Here is a 24,953-nt window from a genome sequence, read left to right as displayed (position 1 = left end):
GCGGGGAGAGCCTCCGAGCAGTATGCAGGGCATGGATGCCAATAAAGGGGACACCTGCATGGGATGAAGCAGTGGCAGAGGAGGAAGAACGTAAGAGATTGGGGCAGTTACAATATTTGTTAATTAAGTAATGAAAGGGGGAATGAGTGGAAGGAGGGGGCATTTTGAACCCCCTGTCCCTATTCCTACACTTCCTGGGTAGGCCCAGTCGTGGCTGCTTTGGGTTCAGGGCCCCGGCCCCAGAGCACTCATGTGGAAATACCCTTAGGAACTGTGACCCCCCCCCCCTTGTAACACCCCTTATAACAGTGTAAGATCAGAGGTGAATAAGACTCCATTTTGTAAGTAACCGACTCCATTTTGTAATGATAAAACAGCTGTGAGGTCTCAACGCAGGCCTGCAGCTCTCCCAGCCAGGGGCGCACAGCGAGCGAGTTCCTCCCCCCACCTCCTCCCCTTTGACGTCCCTGCAGTTGTTCCGTTCCCATGAGAAGACTGGCTGTGAGAATGTAACAAAATCCACACTGTATCTTCTGTCTCCCGTCTTACTTCATTGACCCAGATACAGCCCTGAGCAGGGGCCAGAGCAAAAGCTATCTGTCTCTATAAATCTGCCCCACACCCCCACAGACCCTGGCTATATAGAACATAATCCCCATCCCCCTCAGGACAGAATCAACAGTTAGGAGTGAACCTTAAGTCTGTTTAATGTAGACAGAGCCAACGTGCCTCTTGCATGCAGGATCATATAAACCTAATGATGGGCCAATATCTATACGAGTGAACAATATGACATATATGTGTAACTAGAAGTCCTCATGTCAAACCTTAGCAATGAACGTATTATGTATATTAATACGTGACACAAGAATTGTAGAGGAGGTCCCAAACATGGCCTGCACCCCATCTCCTCATTTCGAGGTACCAGGAGCGTACAAGCCAAGGTATGTGACGTATGAGGAGCAAATGAATCATCAAAGAGCTGCACTGGGACTCTGCCCAGTATACATCAGAAGATCCATACCTGTTGAAGCGCCCATAACCAGACAACCCTGAGCAGCACGGTACCCTATCAGACAGCCGTACCAGCCACTGATAGGAAACGAAGAGTACCTACAGACAGTTCATGAAGAGACCCAAAGAGCCCTAATGGAAGGCCAGTGGAAATGACACAAGGGCCTGAACGGACTCGTGAATGAACAAAATGGCTATCGGAGATAGCACGCCATTGCGAGCAGTTGTGAAAATATATGTAATGGACGCAGGAAAGAGACAATGGTAAAACATGAAGAAACGTTGCTACGAGACAAGATGGAAGCAACCAACCAGTTACACATGTGTAAATAGGCTTGGAACGCAAGAAGCAAAAGATATCGATACTGCTTGCAATGCTTAGTAGAAGATTAGAGTGGCAAGCGCCAACCATATATCTACCTCAATAAGGCACATTATACAAGTGCAACTCCATTTTGTAAAAGCAGAAATGTACCCAGGTTGCCAGGGGCCTGACAGGCCAAGTGTCAGAACCCAGCCAAAGTCAAGAGAAGGAGCGTAAATGAAACTCAACAAAAGCGGCTCATGACGGGGATATCGAGGTCAACCAGAGAAGAGGAGGAGAGCGTCAGCTAACAAGACTCAAACTTCAGAGCATACCAGCCTGCCCCATGAAGGTCAAGATAAGGGGGGCCCATGCAGGTGGCGAGGCCGAAACAGAATTAAATACACTAAAAGCTGGAAACTGAAGCAGATTCATGGTGAACAGACACGTGACCAGTCAGGCGCGAAGAGGTACCACCGCCTGATGTCATCCAGGACCTGAGGATGCCATAACTTTTCCTGATAAGAGGCCATACCCAGCCAACTAATTGACACATAGCCCTAAGATACTGATTGATGGAAGGGAGGCAGGGTGAAACTTGGGGCACCAGGCACATGGGTGTTCATGCTGCACGCTGCTAATTAAAATGGGGATTTATGTCTAGGGGTGTAACCTGCCCAATCACAATGGACCAATGGACATCACGTGTGATGTAGTGGGATGGGCGTAGACGCCCATCCGATAAGAATTATCCAATCCGCATGCTCTATTATCATATACAGATATAGCACCTATACTTAAGTTACCTTTCCTTAACCAATTATATTGCATGTCGAGTATTGTAGAATTAGATGTCAATGATGATGAATATTGCCTATAAGAATTGCTGTTCACCTGAAGTTCGGGGGAGTTGGAGTGAGACAGGTGATCGCAATGCTGCTGATTTCCATTTGTTTCTCTGTTTGATGTACTTGTCATTAAACGGACTTCCCTTTGCCAAACGACTGAGTCCTCGTTATTGAGTCGTGTTGGAGTAAGTGAATCCTGCACCCCCAGTCCTCACATGGTGCAGCTATCTTGCCATACAAGTACTAGAGGGTGCGCACTGATCTATGGGCCCGTCAGTGAAACCCCGCTCCTCAGTACACTTGGTAGCTGAGGATAGTTTCGGCCATTGATTATTGATTATATAATACTAAGACACCTTTAGACCGACGGCACGAAGTAACTCTGGGCCTTCGGCAATATCACAAGTCCTTTCACCATTCTGGCTGAGTAGACTGAGAAGCTTCCTGTGGACAATGATAGAGTAAAACTTTTAAAAAAACTGCAGTGGGTCTGAAGGAACCTGCCTTCCAAGCATAACCCTTCTCATTCCCACGGGCAGCCAATCGGATGAAAAACCCTTAAAAGGCTGGAAGAGGAAGGGGCGGTGATCCCAAGGCTCCAGAGAGGAAAATATGCGATCCGTGAGTGAAACAACAAACTTGTTACTTTGGCAAATGTCTTGTAGGCATTAGAGCAAGTAAGGGAAAGGTAACGGTGGGTGGCGGAGAAAAAATTAAAATAGTCAGAAGTAGAGAAGACTGTATATATATATAGGGGGTAATGACCCTAGCATAAGAGATAACGAGTGGATACCGGGGGGACACCAGAGAGAAAAACAAGGAGTACCAGGGGGATATCTGAGATAAAAATGAAGGATTACCAGCGGGGCACCTGAGATAAAAATGTAAGGATTCTCCTTGTTCCTGCGCTTTAATACAGCGGTCAGAAGAAACGTGAACTCATAGCCCATATAATAGAGACAATTAGACTACGGTGACGTTTAAAGGATAGTTCCGGGACTTTTTTTTTATTGTTCCTATGGTTCGGCCATGTGTTTTTAAGCATAAATTGGTAGATCGTAGAAAACTTTCCTATGGACCTTACCCGACTTTTCGTCCATTAACGCACTCGAAAACATCCGCCATTTTATGATAATCCTCTCACTTGCCGCATCGCCCTGGCTCACCTGCTTTTTCGGCACTAAATCAAATCCCCCGCCCCTGAGCCTGACATCAGCAGACGCGTACCGCCCATTTCCCGTTTCGTGTCAACAATCGCTGCGCCTCAGCTAATGAAGTGTCGCCATGGAAATGGCAGGACGCCTCTTTCCTCAATAAGTATAAACAGACCGTTTCACAACACACAGCAGCAGATTTTCGAATCCATTCCTCTCTCTGTGTTACTTTGAGTATTCTGTGACTCGTTTCTGTGCTCTGGTCAGCTACCTTCGTTGATTGTAGCCCGTGTGAACAGATACCAGTACCACCGCTATAAATTATTTTACTTTCTTTACCACATAATGGCTACAATAATGCCGTATATGTACGAGCCCGAGTACACCGAGGAAGAACTACTGGAAAGGCAAGCACGCGAAAACGATGGGGATTCGGACGGCAGTTGGGAGGACCAGTCAACGGATGAAGAGCCTGGACCATGTCGCATGGACGGCGTCTCCACCTGGTGCACGTGCAATCGGTGCGAGCTAATGCCAACTGAGGAGGAGAACTGCTGCTGCCGAGAAAACTCGGGATGCCTGGCCTACATTTCGGAAGGCGAGCAAAGTCTGCAGGAAGGCGAGCAAAGTCCGCAATGCATCACCGAGCTGCCAGAGTTCAGGGAAGCCTGCCTCTCACGGACCGTGTTGAGGATGATGATGGTGCTTATGCACGAACTTCGCGGCACTGTTCGTCCGCGTAATCCGAGTAACGAGTAAGTATACTCTGGTTGTGATGTCAGTGATGCCACTACTATGTCATGGTCGTCTCCCACATATAAAATTACATCTACATATCATTCGAATGCATGTAAATTGGTTCCATATTGTGCATTTTCTAGATAGAATTTTTTTCAAAGCAGAATGACATTTTTTACCTGAATCGATAGTGATAAAGTTTTGTCATTTTAATACAGTTTGCATCTTTCATTTTCACAGGTGGTACAGGCTGGTGGCCTATCGTTGCTTCACTTGGTGGCTTCACGGGAGGCTCGGACACCGCGTTCGGAGAGTAATACCTGCCTGTGCGGTACTTGCCATTAGACAACATTTCCCCAGCGACAGTGGACAATACCGCGGATTTTCCCTGGATGTGCTGCAACCGCAAATTCACAATGTGTAATGTTTATTATTTATGTTCAATTGAAATTAAGATCCAAAATAAAACCCAATATATATTTTAACAATGGTTGTTTTGATTTGTCCAAGCGTTGGCAATAAAAGGAAGGCCGTTGTATTTTATTGATACAAAACATGGTTATAGGTAAATATGGTTGATCATAATAAATCATCCTTTTGGTCACCGGGTACAGAGATGACCCCCTCTGGCCCGTGCCGCCTTGCCACCACAGGCCAGCCTGCTGCTGACTAACTGCCTAGGCATCCAGGGTCTCCAGGGTGAACTGCACCCATATATTCTCCTGGGAGGGTGAGGTATTTATAAACTCACCCCCCTGCCTTCCATGTACTAGATCCTGCAGCCAGCCTCTTACATGCAGTTAGATGGCCTCTCCTTGGTGAGGCCCTGCGGCAAACAAGTCTTGTCTGCACGACCACCGCCCCAATCCACCCCCCGCCCTATCAAAGGCAGTTCGCACCGGGGTACTTGTGCAGGCAACTGGAGCAGTCAGGGAGCGATAAAGGCCAAGAGGTGCCAAAGACCATGTACACTTCAAAGTGGTCTATAGAGCATGGGTTGTTGTTCCCATGTCTACCTCCAGACCCCGTGTCTCCTGCCAAGCATCCCCCCTCACGCTGGACGGCCCCCTGCAATCCACATAAGTGTGTCTCCATTCACGAGTCTTCCTGTGTCTTGTCTGCACGACCACCGCCCCAATCCACCCCCCGCCCTATCAAAGGCAGTTCGCACCGGGGTACTTGTGCAGGCAACTGGAACAGTCAGGGAGCGATAAAGGCCAAGAGGTGCCAAAGACCATGTACACTTCAAAGTGGTCTATAGAGCATGGGTTGTTGTTCCCATGTCTACCTCCAGACCCCGTGTCTCCTGCCAAGCATCCCCCCTCACGCTGGACGGCCCCCTGCAATCCACATAAGTGTGTCTCCATTCACGAGTCTTCCTGTGTCTTGTCTGCACGACCACCGCCCCAATCCACCCCCCGCCCTATCAAAGGCAGTTCGCACCGGGGTACTTGTGCAGGCAACTGGAGCAGTCAGGGAGCGATAAAGGCCAAGAGGTGCCAAAGACCATGTACACTTCAAAGTGGTCTATAGAGCATGGGTTGTTGTTCCCATGTCTACCTCCAGACCCCGTGTCTCCTGCCAAGCATCCCCCCTCACGCTGGACGGCCCCCTGCAATCCACATAATGCCACGACATATACACGTCATTCATTCACAAACACACCCCTGTTTCGAATTCTTTATAACCCACTTCATATTTCTAATGAGCACTTCTTTGCGCTTTGCTAGTCAACCCGTGAAGGTGCTGGTTATCTGCTCTTCGTCTCTGTGAACTTCCGTGACCACTTCGAGGAAACTCGTCAGATTGCAACCTGTGAACTGCTCCCTGTTCTACGACAAGAAACTACTCTGATCCCTGCATCTAACTGTTTGTTCGTCAAGGTAAGGCCATGTACCATAATCATTTTGCGTCCAATTTCTTTTCGTTCAAGACAGTACATGCAAGGAACTAGTCACATGTTCTGAGTTTACATTGGTATTCATAGAGAATTGTTGATCTTTTCTTTTCAGAACTTTCCACAATGCCTGCCTGTTCCATTGGCGGTTGTCCTTCGACGACCCATAATAAATCAGAAGGTGCTATAATGCATGTTTTCCCTAAGACAATAGATCAGATAAGAGAATGGGTCCGATATTGCGGATATCCACCGTCTGAGCTTGAAAGTAGAGTCCTAGAGGTCTTTGCGGACAAGAGGGGTGATCGATACCGCATCTGCAGCAGGCACTTTACCTCTGACATGTACTCCACATCATTGCTAATAAAGAAGAACACACCGCGAGCGAGGCGAAAATTGCTCTCAACCGCTATTCCCACTCTATTCGTCCACATCCCTACACGGGTGAGTCAAGTTTACGTATTTATCTCTTGGCCTTGCGGTAGTGTGTAGCATTAGCTAACAATAATTTCCCCATTTATGTATCCACTCAATATGTAGGCGGAAGATTCTCCATCCGTGTCATTATTGCAGTCATCAGCTACTTCAAGCGCCTATCGGGTAATCTTACTTGGCTATTCTGCCACTGACTTGTTTTAGGCATGTAAATCAATAGTTTTAATTTATCGTGTAATTATGTTACCTAATGGTACACCCTTGTACTCGTCCTCTAGTCTTTGTTTTCAGTTATAATTATTGTTATCCAAAATAACGCAAGTACTGTCTTTCAGGGAGATGCTGAGGAGTCCAACGTATTGACGACTACCGTTGATGTCACTCAGATGCTCGAGGTACGTTTCAGGACAGTTCCGTCGCCCTCCTATGTGTCTTCTTTTTTCAATTTTGTGTTCATTACTAATGAAAGTCCTATGTTTCAGGGAGTCGATGGAGCATTAGTCCAAGAAGAAGGGGGAGCATGCAGTTACGGGTCGGCGCAACAGCTTGCAGAAGTGTGCACCGCAGTTACATCGTCCCTTGATGTTCTTATGCATTTCGAGGTATGGATACTGACAGTTCGATCAAGCGAAATCATATGACGTGATTACATCCGCTATACTTCCTTCTTTATTAACGCTAGTACTATGTTTCAGGGAGATGACGGAGCTTCTTCTACAAGAACATCACCCCTAGTAGTTGATGCAGATCTCTGGGTGGTGACACTTCCAACGATCAAGCAAATCGAATCATATTTACATATCCATTATTTATTTTAGACAACTGATCATTTGTGCAGGTCTATTTAGATGAGCCGTTCACGCCTGCACAAAGTTTCTGTTCTTTTTATCAAAATAGAAAACCATACTAATGCAATTACTGTGTTTCAGGGAGTCACTGAAGCATCATCTTCAATAATATCATCAATGGAAGTCTATGAGGAGCCCGAGGTATGGATCTTGACAGTTCCATCTAACTAGATCAACAATGCGTGAATAATTGTCGTTTGAATGTTCTACACAAAGCGTTCATTCGTGTTTTGCTATTGAGATGTACGTGGGTATTGGTCCCCAAGTACATTTTGTGTTTTCAATATTATTATACATACTAATGAAAGTTCTATGTTTCAGGGAGTCGATGGAGCGTCAGTGCGTGATGGATGTGCTTATCATGAAAATATAGTCGTTGCAGCGCAAGAGGAAGTGGAGACATGCACACACGAGTCGGAGCAACAGCGTCCTGATGTTGAAGTTCGAGGCAAGAAAGTTTCAAAGAAAAGAAAGCAAAAGAAGGTTAGTGTCCTGGTCACTATATTATGTTGTTTTTCACTGTTAATAGTTCAATACTGTAAGTTGTGTTTAAACTGAACATCCCTTTTCCAATCTGTCCTCTAGTTGCGAGTGGGTGTACGAACTAGATCTACACAGACAGTGAAGCGAACGAGAGATGTTGCTTGTCAAACCTTTTGGCAGGGACTTGAGACTGGAGATGCATCGTGCCAATGGGAAGAATATGAAGTGATTGACAACGGAGCTATACCACCACCAGCCATTGATAGTGAATGTCCTCCTGGTAGTTCGGATGCAGTTGTAGATAAATTCACAGAATCCACACCCGCAAAAACTAAGACCGCGAGAAAGTTGAAGAAATTGTCCTATTCACCCATTGCCGGAGAAGGAACACATGTTGCAATGGAAGAGAATGAAGTGGACTACAATGAAACACCTTCAATATCACTGAACATAGCGGAAGACGATATCAGAGATTCTACCTTTCATGTGAGTGACATGTCCTCAACGTTACAGGCCGAACCAGCTGGGATGCAGAGTGACACTATAAGGAAAGAGGCCAAATTCATTGTATTCGATAGTTGTTTGATTGATATTATTATTCGGTTGAAATGTGGGCATTCGGTAGGTGGGGAAGTATGTGGGGAGCCATTGATTAATGTGACTCGTGCAATTCGAGGCACTAACCTTAAAATACATGCCACCTGTACAAAATATCATCCTTTCTCATGGTCTGCACAACCCATGCTGGGACAACTGCCAGCAGGCAATCTACTTTGTGCAGCGGCTGCACTTTTTAGTGGTTCAAGTTTTAAAAAATTAGAGTCTTTCTTTCAGTTTGTGGGAATCCGTTTCATTGCGAAAACTCAGTTCTACAAATACCAAACCGATTATCTATTTCCAGCCATTAGCGAAGCTTGGAGAATGGAAAAAATGTCTATTGATAGTACATTCGCGGGCAAACGGTTCAGGCTAGCCGGTGATGGACAGTGCGACAGCCCAGGATTTTCAGCCAAGTACTGCACCTACCACTTTCAGGACATGGAAAGTAAGAAAATTGTGAGTTCGGTGGTTGTGCAGGTGTCACAAAGTACATCCTCAGTGGCCATGGAGAAAGTTGGCTTTGTAGCATCATTGCAAGAACTACAATCGCGGGGAATGGTGATCGACCTGATAGCCACGGACAGACACGTTTCAATTGCCAAGACAATGAGAGAAGAGTACAAAAATATAAATCACCAATTTGACGTTTGGCATCTTGCAAAAACAATCAATAAAAAAATGTCTGCTGCAGGTAAAAAAAAAGAAACGCAAGGTATTTCACAGTGGTCCAAGTCAATCAGCAACCATCTTTGGTGGAGCTCAAAAACATGTGGAGGGTCGTTGGAAATTCTACTGGAAAAATGGCGGTCAGTAATGCCACACTGCACAAACGTTCACCGTTGGAACACAAACCAACATTTCCACAATTGTGAACATGGCCATTTGTCCACAGAGGAGGCACGGAAGAAGAAGTGGTTGATTCCTTCATCACCCACTCACAAAGCCATTGAAAAGATTGTATTTGATAAAACTATAACAAGAGATTTGAGGGGACTCACGGAATTCTGCCACACAGGAGATTTGGAGGTGTTCCACAATATGTGCCTAAAGTACAGGCCAAAACGATTGCATTTTGGCATGGAGGGCATGATAAATCGGACTCTTCTAGCGGTCTTGGCACATAACCATAACGTTGGACGTCAACAAAGTAGGACGACCGGAACTTTAGGGACGCTTCGCTACAATAAGGCCTTCACTAAAAGAAGTAAACAATGGGTGATCATTTGAGGATATGCAATATGAGTTTATTGAGAGACTTATTGTTGACGTCCTAGATAGGCACATAAATGGAGTTGTGAACGAACCTGTGCAGGTGACAACTGCATTGCCACCCAACATTGCCTCTGTTCCATGTCCACCTAAAGAAGAGCTCATTGAGAAATAGACATCACGGTTTAAATGATTGTAATTTGATTGTCTGTTCTCTCGAGTCTCCTCATGTCGCAGGCCCATTGAATATGTTTATATATCCAACCTTGTTCATTTGCGCATTAAATTAAACCAAACAGTAATATAAATTATTTTTCCAAAAATATAGAATGTCTCCGTATTTATGGTTCTGTGGGGCAGCAAAGCAAGCAGACAAAATGCAAAGATGGAGTGTAAATTTCAAGTCCTGTAAAACGGCCTTACACTGAATGTAGCTAACTAGGAATGTGTGTTCGTTCAAAGTGAAGGTCAGCTGCTTTGATTTTTTCTCGAGTGCCAGAATGGCCCACGACTCAGTATAAGGTTCTATTGTTATTTGACCTTGACAGGCCGGGACCACGTAAGAAACGATAATGAATATAATTTCAGAAACGAAAGCCATTTCATGTTCGTTCATTAGAAGAAATAAAACGTCGGCATAGAAGGAGTGGTATTTCGGGGCTGCCCTACGCACAGACACAATGGAAAATGCAAATATAATGTAAGTAACTCTTTAGATGAGTTTATACCGCAATTTAATTACTATACAGTAGCTTTAAAGACGGGTTAAGTTGTACTTGTTCATTCTATGTGGCATATTGTTTTGTACCGCGCACTATCTTGGGGAGAACCGTCTCCTTTTACGGAAGCACCTCCAAACCTTCCTCTTTGCTTCTGCTTTCTCTCTCCCTCTCCCCTGCTACAACTTGTCCACTGTCTGCGACCTCGGTCCTGGGCCCTTCCACTCTCCACCTGCACTCCCTGTCAACCCCTGCACTGGGGGACTGTCTCAGTATCCTACAGCCCCCCTTGACGTATAAAACCCAGTTGCACTGTCCTAGCTATGAAATAATTTCCAGACCTAATATATAAAATGAATAATTTTAATGAAGATCTGATGGTGAGACTAATTTCCTTTTTTTATGTTTTTCAAATAGATACATCGTCCATTATTGTCTGTGTCACGAGTACCAGACACCGGCGGATGGCTTTTTCAACCGCCAGCTGCTTCTCCGCGTGAACAACGTTAGCACCCTGACCATTTTGTGGGACGATCGCCAAGTACAAGTATGCCCTTACGCGGTCTAGATGCAACATACAGACCGTTGTGGTGCCCTAGTGCCTCGTTGTTGGAATAGCCATGCGATTATCAGTGCGACCGAAGAGCTTATTTTATCGTAAACCAACACCCTGTCTACTGCACACGAACATCGCTTGCCTCAAGACGAAATATTTTGGATCGAGAGCAAATAAAAATGCAAATCGCTGAATATTCTCAAAACATTTGATGTCAAATAAATGTACTTTGCCAAATGTACAATCTTGCCGTTTGCTTTTAAACCACTGTTTCATATTCCGAATTGTGGCGCTGTATTGTGAGATGATCTAAGACCCTGTGTACAGCAAAGGAACATCGTGTGCCTCGAAACGAACTTTTTGGAACGTGAGCAAATAAAAATGCTAATCGCTGAATATTCTCAAAACATTTGATGTCAAATAAATGCACTTTGCCAAATGTACAATCTTGCCGTTTGCTTTTAAACCACTGTTTCATATTCCGAATTGTGGCGCTGTATTGTGAGATGATCTAAGACCCTGTGTACAGCAAAGGAACATCGTGTGCCTCGAAACGAACTTTTTGGAACGTGAGCAAATAAAAATGCTAATCGCTGAATATTCTCAAAACATTTGATGTCAAATAAATGTACTTTACCAAATTTACAATCTTGCGGTTTAATTTAAAAGCACAGTTTCATATTCCCAATTGTGGCGCGCTGTGTTGTTTGAGCTCATCTGTGTTGATTTCCTGGTTCTGTGTGGAGTCGCGTAGAAGACGCCTGGGCGCGTTTGCCTACGCAGCTCAGTCACGTCACGGATAGAGGCGGGGAATATGAATGTTTTGATCAAGTCTGTTTCAGGGGCGGGGGATTTGATTTAGTGCCGCAAAAGCAGGTGAGCCAGGGCGATGCGGCAAGTGAGAGGATTATCATAAAATGGCGGATGTTTTCGAGTGCGTTAATGGACGAAAAGTCGGGTAAGGTCCATAGGAAAGTTTTCTACGATCTACCGATTTATGCTTAAAAACACATGGCCGAACCATAGGAACAATAAAAAAAAAGTCCCGGAACTATCCTTTAAAGACGCATCAAAGGAGTTTGTTTAAATTCCATGACGGGGTATTGATTGGAAGGAAGGTATATGTATGACCAGCTGGTGTCCGTCTAGTCTGTCAGGTGTCTGTCATATGTGTTCTGTTGTACGTCGAATGTAAAATAATTGTATTATTGATTGTTCGAAATGTAATCCGGCTTTACGCGATTCTGTAACTAAGAGGGAATCGCCAACGAATTCATAGTTTTCTGAGCAAATTGATAGTATAAAATTTTGGCGGGAAAAAATTGGATTGGAGCTTGTGTATTTGGTGCTTGCTCATACTATTGGAAGGATAAAAAACTGTATAAATATTGTTGGTGACGAAATCAAGAATGGAGGAAGTTACTCCACTTACACATTTGTGCAAGCAGCTACCCAAGCATGCACCAAAACTCAAGAAGTATAGCACAGAGTGGGTTAAGGGTACCGCCCACAAAATGTTTATGCCTTGGCCACAGAATGGGTCCCTTTCTAAGGCTGTTTTACAGCATATGATGACCTTCCTACACGCCACATATACAGGCAAGAAGCTAGAGAAACGTCTTGCTGTTCTAGAATTGTGGAAGATGTTTGAAGAAACGAAGGTAGAAGAACCACCCACAGACTGGACACTAAGGGCCTCATTACATGGTATGCGGTAAGGGTTTACCGGTACTGGTAAGGGCACCGGTACCGGTAAACCCTTACCTCCTTACTACGAGGCCCCTTTGCCGGACCCGACCTCAACGGCTGGTTTTAGCAGTCGTTAAGGAACAGGCCCGCAAAGGGACCTTGGTGCTAATTGCGGTACCGCAATTTGCGGTACCGTAAATAGCTCCTTCCCCATTCCCATTGAGCCCTATGGGGGCAAAAATGGGAATGGGGAAGTGCCTTGGTGAATGGGGAATTACCGCCCCCGCTCACCTTGTAGTAGGGCGGTAATTCCACCATCCACCAAGGCGGACACGGTAAAATACAGGCGGCAACCATGGCGCTAATAGCGCCATGGTTACCGCATACCATGTAATGAGGCCCTAAATGTATGTACGGAGGGGGGTGAGACACCTACTGCGCCACCAGCCCCGCCTGAGCCAGTCATTGAAGGAAGTAAAACAGAGAACTTAAGGCAGCCATGGGGTATAGCAACCCCGCATATGAGTTTCCTACGTACAGTAGTGATGACAATAAGGGAAAGGAACAGGAAAACAATATTGCCTCTGCAGTCTCGAGGGACAAGAAGAGACGCGAAGATGAAGGAAAAGGTCGGGCACAGAGTAGTGCACCTCCTGTTAAGGAGAGAGAGGGAAATAAACGAAAGGGAAATGAAGGTAGAGTTGATGAGATAGCAATCGCGAAAGACGAATGGATGGGAGGTCAGATATTTCTGAAGTTGGATGGAAAAGGAAGTCATGATATAAGGCCAAGAGAGAGGTCTGATGAGACGCAAAGGAGAGAGAGAGAAAAAGAGATGGATGTAAGGGATGAAAGGACAAGAAGGAAGGATAGGCTAAAGCGAGAACAACTATATTGCGAAGAGCAGGAGAAACAGCTCGATCGCAAACAAGAGGCAGCCTACGACCAGTACAGACAGACAAAGCAAAGGATGGAAGAAGAGCAAAGGGTACGTGAGAAGAGAGCGAAGAGACGAGAAGAGGATGAAATTAGAAGGGCAAAGGAACGTAGACATAAAAGGATGAGGGAAGTAGACGAGGCTAGAGGAAAAGCGAGTAAGTGCAAGGAAGTAGATGAGGAAACAGAACGAAAGCGCAGACAGGGGGCACGGGATCTTGAATATCTGGAGCGGGAAGTTAAAAAACACAATCCTGTTGTGGAATGGGAAGACATAGACAAATTCTTTCCTGCGCGCGAATCGGTGCAAGGTATAAGTGGGACAAATATTGGAGATGACTTTGACACCAGAAGCATCGTGGAAACGATTGATAAACTATACGATGAGATGGGGTTAGAACAAATATCCGATGGGGGAAGGGAAGATGAGCGCTTAGAGAGTACTCAGCTATATGACACTGAGGATGTCACCCGAAGTAGTGGGAGCAGGGGACTGTCCCTAGACAGGCTAGAGATTGGGCAGAACGAAGAAGATGCAAGGAGTTGTGTAAACTGGGAGTATTCAGAGTCTGACTCCGGTGGGGAAATGGAGGATATGGCACAAGAGGAAGGGAGACGGTGCGAAAAACGGTTCCCAGGGGACCGAGGGGTACGATGGTGAGATGCTAGTGGGTCCACAAGTAGGACACTGAAGTCTGCCGCGCAGTCCGGCCAACATGAAGGAACACCCCACGGTCAGAGGGGGGTGTCAGCACCTGCCTATGCAGATAGATTAAGAGCATTACCAGGGAGACAGCAAGGTGGAAATGTCACCCCAGTGATAGACCGTAGAGCTATGGGGAAAGAAAAGGAAGACTGTGTATTCCAAATCCCGCTACTAGAAAAGGGGGGAGCAAGACCACAATACATTCCATGGCCAAACATGGACCGAGAGAACTTATATAAAAAGCTTCCAATGCTGACATCGGGAGACGGGATGTGCATACATGAGTTAGAGAAAATGACGGGGGGTGTCACCTTAGCTATAGGGGACATTAAGGGCCTCCTAATTGCCATACTTGGTGAAAGAGCAGATGATGTATGGAAACGGGCAGGCTACCCTAGGGTAACCCTAACTAACACCTCCAATGACGGGGCACCATTTAATAACTGTAGAGCAGCAGTGTGGAATGCGCTGCAAATGCTATATCCAGACACGCCTGATATGGGGGCTATAATCACTCGGAAAATGAAAGAGTCAGAGGATCCGTTGATTTATATCCAGAATTTTCAAGACGCGTGGGTGCTCGAAACACATGAGTCTTGGACAAAATCTATCCCTGTATTCTACCATATATTATGCCAAGGGTTGCCTGAGCCAGTGCAAAAACAGCTCAAGAAATTGGTAGGAATAGAAGCTAAACCATGGACTGAAATACAGTTGACGATTGCACATTACTGTAGATTGCTGCAAGAAAAGAATTGGAAAAAGGAAGCAACCCGTAAGGGTGAGGATGCGAAGCTGGTGAAAAAGAAACTCTCAAAGTATGCTCTTGATGGAAATATGCTGACAAGCCCAGCTGAACCACGCGCACAGCAGGCAACTAACCCAGTGCAGAATAACGAAGGTAGCGCAGGATTTTACCCGAGGGGAAGGGGTTTTGGAAGTAGAGGATGGCAGAGTAGTCAGGGTGGGTTTGGAGGTAACCAGGGAGGCTTTCAGAATAATCAAAGTGGCTTTCATAACGCGCAGATGGGCAGTCCAGCTATGCCAGATGAACAGATAGCCCGACCACCGCCAGTGTGTTGGCTGTGTGGAATGACAGGACATGTGGCGCGTGTGTGCAGAAGCCAAGGCATGTGGCAAAATAGCCGAGGGATGGGGGCAGGTGCAGCAGCATGCGCCAGGCTTGCAGCAAGGTGCACAGTAAGTGGTTCAACCTCCGCACATGGGGAACGTACCGCAGGGACAATCCCAGCAGGCACCACTGCAAATGTCGCAGGGCACTAGCTCCAGAGGGGGAGTCCAGTATACAGTGGGCCAAACTTATATATGAAATAGGACAGCTCACGGAAGACTCTGATGTGTTCTATCCTATCAGTGACACCAGACCCTAATAGGGAACCTAGGGTGAATGTCATCATACGGGGTAAAGAATATTCCTTCTTAGTTGACATGGGTGCGACACGCTCGTGAATACGAGATGGCAGGTTTTCCTTGTCCGGCGAGGCCATAGATACTCAGAGTTTCACGGGAGCTCACAGTAGAGTTCCCTTTACCGACACGCTCCCAGTCTCTGTGGGAGAGCGCAAAGTGAATGTACCCTTATTATATTCACGTCAGACCCCAGTAAACATCCTGGGTCGGGACTTAATGACTAAGTTGAATATGACAATCTCGTTTACTGAGAATGGTATAGTATGCTCCACTCGTGGAATGCATTATTCGAACGTGTGCAAAATGATCAGAGCATACTCAGGACGCATAACCATGAGGGCTATGCCGTTAGAGCCAGAGGTCTTTGCATATGGAGTGCGGGTGCTCATGGCGGGATTGCCAGGCCTCGCAGATAGAACTATGAGGACACCTGATGAGTTTCTATTCAGACCCAGAATACCTATGCATGAAGCGGAGGGACAAGTATTTTCCTTAATGATACAATCTGCCGCAGTGCGAGGGAAAGTGGTATTGGTCGAAGGATACGATGACGAAGGCAGACAATGGTGTGCGATTATCGCCATCGAAAAAGGGTATCGAGTAACTGACGTCACCGATGACGATCTGTTTGAAGAACACCCTGACTTAGAAGAGACAAGGGTGGAAGTAAGTCTCACATTTTGGGTCTAAATGATTAAACGGGAGGAGCCACAGAGAATGATGTTGGCGCTGATACGTCCAGAATACTTTGCAGACGACATGGCCCAAGTGTCTGCCGCGGTAGGGACTATAGGGCCCTATGACGTTGGCCTCCTGATGGGGGCAGGTGAAGTGAAAATTAAACTGAAACCAGGAGCAATTTTACCATGAGCATGACAATATCCTATGTCCAGAGAGGCAGATGAAGGAATCGCAAAGACAATTTCAGCCATGAAGGAGAGGGGAATTCTAGTGACGTCAGAATCACCTTGCAACCCTGTCAAGAAATCAAAGGGAGAGTCTTAGCGTTTAATCCAAGATTTAAGAGCATTAAACGATATAGTTGAAGCCAAATTCCCTCTAGTCCCTAATCCATCCACAATTCTGTGCAACATGCCCACTGAGGCAAAATATTTCACAGTGATTGACTTGAAAAATGTGTTTTTCTCAATCCCGTTGCACCGTGACTCTCAAGACCTGACGTCATTTACTTTCAGACAAATGCGCCTGAAAAGCACGAGGTTGCCACAGGGGTACTGTGAGTCTCCATCCATTTTCAACAGAGTCCTGCAGACGGACCTAAACAATATTACAGTAGACAGTGTTGTTTTGCAGTATGTGCATGACATTCTGATCTGCAGCATCACTGAGGAACAATGCAGGCGCGACTCTGTCCAGCTACTGACAATCCTGGCTGAGAAAGGATATAAAGTTGATAAGGAAAAGTTACAATACTGTCAGCGAGAGGTGCTTTACATAGGCCAGCTAATCTCACACGAAGGGAAAAAGGTAACCCCAGAAAGGGCTGAAGCTATCATGAACACGGCTAAACGACTCACGATAAAACAAATGCAAAGCTTCTTAGGCCTGTGCAACTATGTCAGTGCATGGGTCTTCGACTACAGCTCGTATACCAAGCCCTTGCTCCAGGCCCTAAGGAAGGCCCAGGCGACAAGGGAAAAAATCGAATGGACTGAGGCAATGGAAAAGGGGTTTGCAGAACTTAAGGGGGCGATTTGTAAGGCCCCAGTCCTCAGGATTCCTAATTATGCAGAGGAATTCTACCTGTTCTCACACACCGATGGTAATTTTATGACGGCAGTGCTCGTGCAGCGAACCTCGCTGGGGTACAAGCGCCTAGCATATTACAGCCGGAGTCTGGACCCGGTCATGAAGGGCCACTTCCCATGCAAACAAAATCTAGCTGCTGCTGCGTTCGCCATCGAAAAGGTGTCATCTATTGTGATGGGGTGCTCCATGACATTGTACGTCGAGCACGCGTTATTCGCCATACTAGAGAAGCCAAAGGGCACGCTGACGTCACAGAGGGCATCTGCCTATGAGGTGATTATCTCCAACCTGATACCCGCCATTGAGAATCATGCAGACCAGGAAGTAACAGTGTACAGTGACTCTGCCTATGTGACATCTACCGTGCACGCAGGCCTAGCATGCTGGAAAAGGAGGGGCTACCTCCGAGCGGACGGCACGCCAGTGCAACACGCAGCCTTATTGGACAGGTTGATAAAAGCACTACAGCTCCCAGTGGGCATAGCGGTCGTGAAATGCGCCGCCCACACCAAGGGGACAGATTTTGTGTCACGTGGAAACCATGAAGCGACACAGAAGCCAAGCGCATGGAGTCCAAAAATGAAACAATTATGGACGTGGAGGTGGCACGTACCCATGAGAGGATGATGGTAGCACGAGCCACACCTGAGGCCTATAGTAACATGGGGCAGACTCAGCTAATGGAACTCCAAGGGGAGGTACCTCAGGAGGAGAAAAATTTGTGGAAGCGTTGAGGGTGTTCCTTAAACCCCTCTGACGGGTTGTGGAGGCAAGACAGCACTGGTAAACCAGTAATGCCTGTCAGCCTGCTAAAGGTAGCATTGGAACAACTACACTACCCTATACACATGTCTAAAGAAAATATTGATGCAACGCTCGCAGAAAACTGGTTCACACTGAATTTAGCAGAGCACGTTGTGTTCTTCATGGTGAACTGCATAATCTGCCAGCAATTCACCGCTGGGCACACATTAAAATTAATGAGAGGAGTTATCCCCTGGCCAAATGGCCCATTCCAGCACTTGCATATCGACTACGTCGACATGATTCAAGTGTGCAGCGGGTACAGGTATTTACTTGTGGTGGTGTCTATTCTCTAGATGGATAGAATCAGGTCCCTGTACACACCCAGACGCTACCTGTGCTGCCAAATTTCTAGTGTGGGAAGTGTTCCCTAGATGGGGGTGTGCGAGGTAATGGGATCAGACAACGGGGCTCACTTTGTTAATGCAGTTTTCGAACATATCAGCTTACTGCTTGGTATAAAGCACAAGTTCTCGTTGGCGTATCACGCGGAGGAGAATGGGATAACTGAGCGGCTCAACGGCCTGTTAAAGGAGAGGATAGCCAAATTGAAGCTCACATTAAGAAAGGGATGGTTGCACTGTCTACCACTGGCATTGTATGCACTTTGGAACCAATCCGGCTTCGACCATCATCTTACGCCGCACGAGATAGTTACAGGCAGAAGGATGAGGACTCCTCTCACCCCCCGAGATAGAGCTAGATGTGATGCCCAGCTGACTAGAGTGGTTCTGGGTACAGAGATGCAGGAGTACCTTAACTGTATGACATCCAGCGCCTCTGTCATTTCAGGCCAGCTGCAGCGACGGCGAAAAGGAGACAGTGCAGCACAAAACACATCAGGAAGTGCTGAAGCAGACACCGCGCAAAGTCTACATGCGCCCTTTGTCTTCCATGGTGACAATGTGCTTGTGAGGAACTTTACCAGGAAAAGGTGGGATGATCCACGATTCAATGGCCCTTTCATCGTAGAGGACTGCACCTCTTCCGCCGTCAAGATCCAGGGCAAAAGGGCATGGATCTTCATACATGGCATTAAGCCTTATATAGGGGAGAGCCCTCCTGCTGCATCCAACTGTGAAGAAACCACAGACAACGGGGAAGAATCTCAGCATGTGCAGACAAGATTCATGGTGAGGAAGAAGGACGCATGAGCAGCAAAATAAAGACAAAAGGAACACTGATTTAAATTGTGGCTTATAAACAAGACATTTTCCCAAACCAGTGAAAGATAATAAAGGACATAAAACGAACACTCTGTGCATCCTAGTTGCATGGTAAAGAGAAGCACATCCAAAGCCACAACAACATTAATATAACAAACTTTTGAAAGCATGTCATGCCCAAGTAGTACAAAGAATCAAGACTCTGATAGACTACAAACAAAATATTTTCTGAGAGTGAAACACAGTATCCTAAAGCAACCAGTATCGAGACTTTGTTCACAGAATTTATGGTACATTCCAGCAGAAGTCTCAAGTGGGATGTACTCACCTATTTTCAACTTGTGGTGTTATCTTACCCGGCACTCATAGGGAGAGAAGCCAATGTCACAGACTTTATTCAAGATCCATCTAACAAAAAAGTAACCAGGCGACTGCTGACTGTCATCACGGAAGCCTTCACCGAGCTACCCGAGCACAGCGAAGAGGACATAAATGCTTCCACCGTCAGTAGGCATTGATGAACTCACATTTAATTTGTTCTTTCAAGTAATCGAGAAATGCCCAGGACTTGTCGGGAGAACAACTGACACACACACTTTCATCAGAGACCCAAGAAATCTAGCTCAGTTGAACCAGCTGTGGACTAAACTAAATCACCTTGTGGTAGTCCACGCAACAGGAAGGTGCAGAGACTGTGCGAATAAAAAGAAAAGCCCATGACCAGGACAAATGTCCCTATCTCCCGAGGACACCCGGCTGGCACACAATGTCCTGCTTGGACTAGTCACAGACTATGTGGAAATGGTGGGGAGGCCTGCAGATGTTGACGTTATCACACATGGGCACACTCCTCCACGGCATAATGCTCCAGGTGGAGCTATCTAATTTCCAGCGAGAATACCTTAGGAAATTCCAGTAAGACTTTCTGCCGTGGAATAAACCTAGGACAGAGACACAGTTCTTCAATTTTCAGGCGCAGGACAGATCGAGGAGAGCAAAGACAAGAACTACAGCATCCTATTTTTTCGTTGTATTTTTTCCTCTACTTTTCCTTATTTTTATTTTTTTTATTATTTTTATTTTTATTTTTTCATGTTCACTTTCATTTTTATTTTTATTTTTTATTTTTACAACATTTTATTTTTGTGTGATTTTTAGCAGTTCCATCCTTTCATTCCTTCGCATTGAACAGGTTCCAGCATGTCCTCAGGTCTAAAGCAAATTCGAGGATTGCACTGGGACCTCACCTACTATAGATATGCATTATGAATATGATGTACCAAAGTTGCTAGCCTTTCCATAGTCTAGCACAGGAACTGTACTGCAAAACCAGAGACTACCGTCATCACCTACAAGAGGGGGGACATTTGGAAAGCACTTGTTACTTTAATAGTAATGAACTCTCGAACTACGAGATCAGAGCAAGAGAAGGAATAAATAACTGACTATGAACTCATTTGAAATGGTGGCCCAGAACAGTAAATTAGCTTTACCCCCAGCAGAAGGGCGCCCCCACTTTCCTGGAAGAAAATGCTGCAAATTATCTTTCCGAACGATAATATGCATATGTTTAGTTATTATTTTTGTTTTTCTGTCATTAACAATCAGAACTGCTTTCTTTATGGGTGCACGAAGTGTCCCAATTTCAGTGCACCCACCGGATAATGTACATACGAATCCCACAAATAAGCCTAGACCCTATATAGTTATCCCAGTTCCAAGAAAACCTGATGGTAAAGATAACAAACTAAAATGAACTGTAATTGGCAGTGACTCACACACATTTGAGGTAACGAATGAAGAGAAAAGCTGGAGACAGGGTCAGCACGGAATGAATAAAAATATAGCACTGACCACTGCACGCACACACACACAGGATGTACATTGACAAGGGCAAGTGTCAATGGCTCTAGGGCCTCCAACGAAGGCAGCAGAGAATGGGAGACAGCCTGCCGAACAATCAGTTCCAGAAAATAGTAGAAGTAACCAAGAGAAGTCAAGTGAGACACCCAAGAGAGAGTGCATAGCAAAATCCCTCGAAAGAACAGAAGTAGCCGCAAAGGAACTCACAGAGAAAACACAAACGCTGATAGATTATTTATTCCCATTCATAGTCAGAGCTAAGAAACTGCACGAGGATCTGAAACATAGAACTGCAGAGACTATGACGACCAGCATGTCAGCTTGAACACTGCTAACAAGCACCAGATCTACGACACAGCCACATGTTGAGGAGTTGGTGAGCCAATGCCGGCCAGAGAACCTCGATGAAAAACTACAAGAGGAGAAGAAGAGAAATGAAAAACCTTTTCCTACCACAGAAATGCAGCCAAAGGACCCTGCTCCACCAAGATGCACAGAGTGGAAAAGCAGCACAGATGCATTTAGAGACATAGTCATAGCAAACTACAGAAAAACGCTGAGAATCAAGAGAAGCCCTCACGAAGATAACAATGAACTTAACGATTAACTGGACGGCACAGCCCATCTCGGAAACAACATATGGTACCAGCACAAGAAGGAAGTAGGACGAAGACAGTCACAAGGAGAATGCTTCGTATGTGCTCTCCTGCTGTACAGCATGGGCAAGTCCAAGATCTTTGTGGCTGTAGAAATTGATGTACCCACAGCACACTGTATGTCACATGTAGCAATGTGCAACACCATAGGACAATTTATGGGAAGAGACGCCTTGTTGATATGGGCCAATGAATAGGGCTACCCGGACGAAGACGGCTACGTCCAGGACATTAAAACAAGAAACAGGGCACACACAAGGAATCACGTGATCAGATACGAGAACCCAGGTGTCAAAGGATCAGGGATAAAATGGGAAATAAACCCAAGACTGAATGTTCAAAGAAAAGCTGCAAACGAAGCTCAAATCTGGAAGAACAGAGGCCAAATGCAGATTTGGGGAACAGTGGTTTCCCCAGATGGATGGGAAGAAGGAGTAGTAATCTGCCGAGCTTGGATGGTCATTGGAGCCTGCCGAGAAGCAATAGAGAATTTGCAGAAATTATGCAAACCTCTATGGCCAAAACTGGTAAAGCTGCTAACATGGGTCAAAGACAGAGGATGGCCCCTGAAGATAGTACCACTGGAAAGCCCAAAGCTATGCTTCAGAAGTAATGGCACAAGGAAGATGGGAGAGAATGTAAACTACGGACAAATCTTTGAAGCTCCAGGAATGACACAAGGAACTGCAGTTATTATGGAACATTACTGGGCATGTGGATCCAAGGCATACATAAGGCTGCCGAAAAACTGGGGAGGCATATGCACACTGGTGAACGTCTACATTCCCGTGCTAGTGATCCCTATGAATGACCTGAAGTTGGACAGTTTCCCGAAAGCAGATGCTCATCTAAGAAGAAGAAGAAGGAGAGCTGTGGAATTGGTATCCAGAATGAAGAGAGAAAATTACTTATCTACCAAATCAGAAAAGGCATTCCATGCAATCCCATACAAACACAGGCTGTTCAGCCTGACCTCAACAGTATTCACCACGATGCTCTTGCCACACATCCAAATTGGAGTGAATGCTAAATGGTTGCAGATAACCAGATGGGAGTTATTGCAGACCATCAATACCACTATAAAAGGATTCAACACGATAAAAGAAGAGCTGAGAACAATCAGACTGATGACTCTCCAAAACAGATATGTGCTTGACATGATCACAGCAATGGATGGAGGTGTTTGTGCAAAAATTGGAGAATCATGTTGCACATTTTACCATCACACAATGAAGAAAATGGAACCTTAACAGAAGCCGTAAGTATGTTGACAAACGTGAAAAACCAGATGATCGATGAAAGTGATGAAGTGGACGATGACAGCTGGTTTGGAGACCTATTCTCGTGGGTTCCACAATGGATAGCAGATATATTCAAGGTTCTGGGAGCCCTACTAGCAATGGTGTTGCTAGGATCCTGTGTTATCAAGATAATCATTGCACAGTGCCGGAAAACTATGAAGAAAGCCATAGGGATGAAAATAATGGTTGATGTCGAACCAGGGTGGAATCCCAGAGACCTAACTGATGAAGAAATAAGAGACTTTGTGAAAGCCAGCAAATTTTCACCAGAAGGATCAAAATTCACATATCCTAAGAAAAGAAGAAGAAGATATGAAGGAAAATAGATCTACTGCAGTCCAAATGGACAATGTCAGCTAATGACATGGAACAAAGACGAACATGTGAAAACAGCAGGGAGTTTGAAAGGAGTGATAAAAATATGGACTCCAAAGACACACACATTCACACCATCATGTACAAACCCTGAAGACGATGAGCATGACACCGAAGATTCAAAAGAAATGAATACAAAAGAGGTTGCAGAAGTGGTCGATGAACCGACCAGAGGGGGGAGTGTAGTGGAGGTCCCAGACATGGCCTGCACCCCATCTCCTCATTTCAAGGTACCAGGAGGGTGCTCACCAAGGTATGTGACGTATGAGGAGCAAATGAATCATCAAAGAGCTGCACTGGGACTCTGCCCAGTATACATCAGAAGATCCATACCTGTAGAAGCGCCCATAACCAGACAACCCTGGGCAGCAGGGTACCCTATCAGACAGCCTCACCAGCCACTGAGACGAAACAAAGTTTTCCTTTGTTATAATGAGAGTGCCTAGCCAGATGAAAAATATAGTATACTTCAAACCAGTACGACCTGAGTGTAACATAGTAAGCCACGTGTAGAAAGCCTGCATGTAAAATTGTATTCTAAAGACCCTGTTTCTTTGTGCAACAAGGAAACATACCGCAAAGAGGTTTAAATTCTCCTCAACCTTTCATGGTGTTGAAATAGATGAGCAGAGATTTAATGATGTTTGGACCCTGATCACGAAACTCCCCACAAGGAAATATGCCCACGATGGTATGTGCATTTTTGTGACCTAGACATTTCAGCCTTATATTTAGAATCTTCGTTGTTGTTATCAGACAGACATCCCTGACCATATAATGACCCCATGAGCTCTACCCCTTAGTCAGTATATTCTGAATTGTCTAAACAGGCCAAGCTCAGTATTTAATGGATGAAGGTTAATCTATGGCCAGTAATAAATAACCTGCCTTTGAACCATGTTTTCACAAGTGTTTAAGATACAGGTCTCTGAGGTTACCGGACAAACAGATTATGGTAGTGAATGAATGGGAGTGTGTGGCCACAAGGGCAAATGCCAAATGGTTAGTGTAACAGAAAAAACAGTATAAGTGTCAACTCTACATACCAACTCGATGAGCCCAGCTGACCGATTGACCCAGGACATGTCATCTCACCACGTGCCCTCAAGCCAACCAGGTGCCTCTGACCCTCTGGTACCTATAGGTGTTCACTCTTAGTGTCCAATCCCAACTATTAATGTGCCCCCTAGGCCTTCCCGCAGCCTGATGATGATTTTCATTTTTAAAAATGAATTGTAACATGTTTTCTGCAGAGCGCTCTCAGCGTGAGCAGAGTAGATTCTGCTTGCCCTATTTGAGATAAAGCCTTTGATACCACCAGCACTTGGTCTTGGTCTCATTCCCTACTGGGATGCGTTTTTATTGACTCCATTGGGAGATTTAACTGTATTTTTGGGGGCCTCTCACTTACAATGCCTAACAAGAATATTTCGCCAAGCTGCATGTGATCT

This window comes from Ambystoma mexicanum, chromosome 5p (assembly GCF_040938575.1).
Source record: "Ambystoma mexicanum isolate Mex_15411 chromosome 5p, UKY_AmexF1_1, whole genome shotgun sequence".
Taxonomy (NCBI): domain Eukaryota; kingdom Metazoa; phylum Chordata; class Amphibia; order Caudata; family Ambystomatidae; genus Ambystoma; species Ambystoma mexicanum.
Note: the sequence above shows the minus strand (reverse complement) of the source record.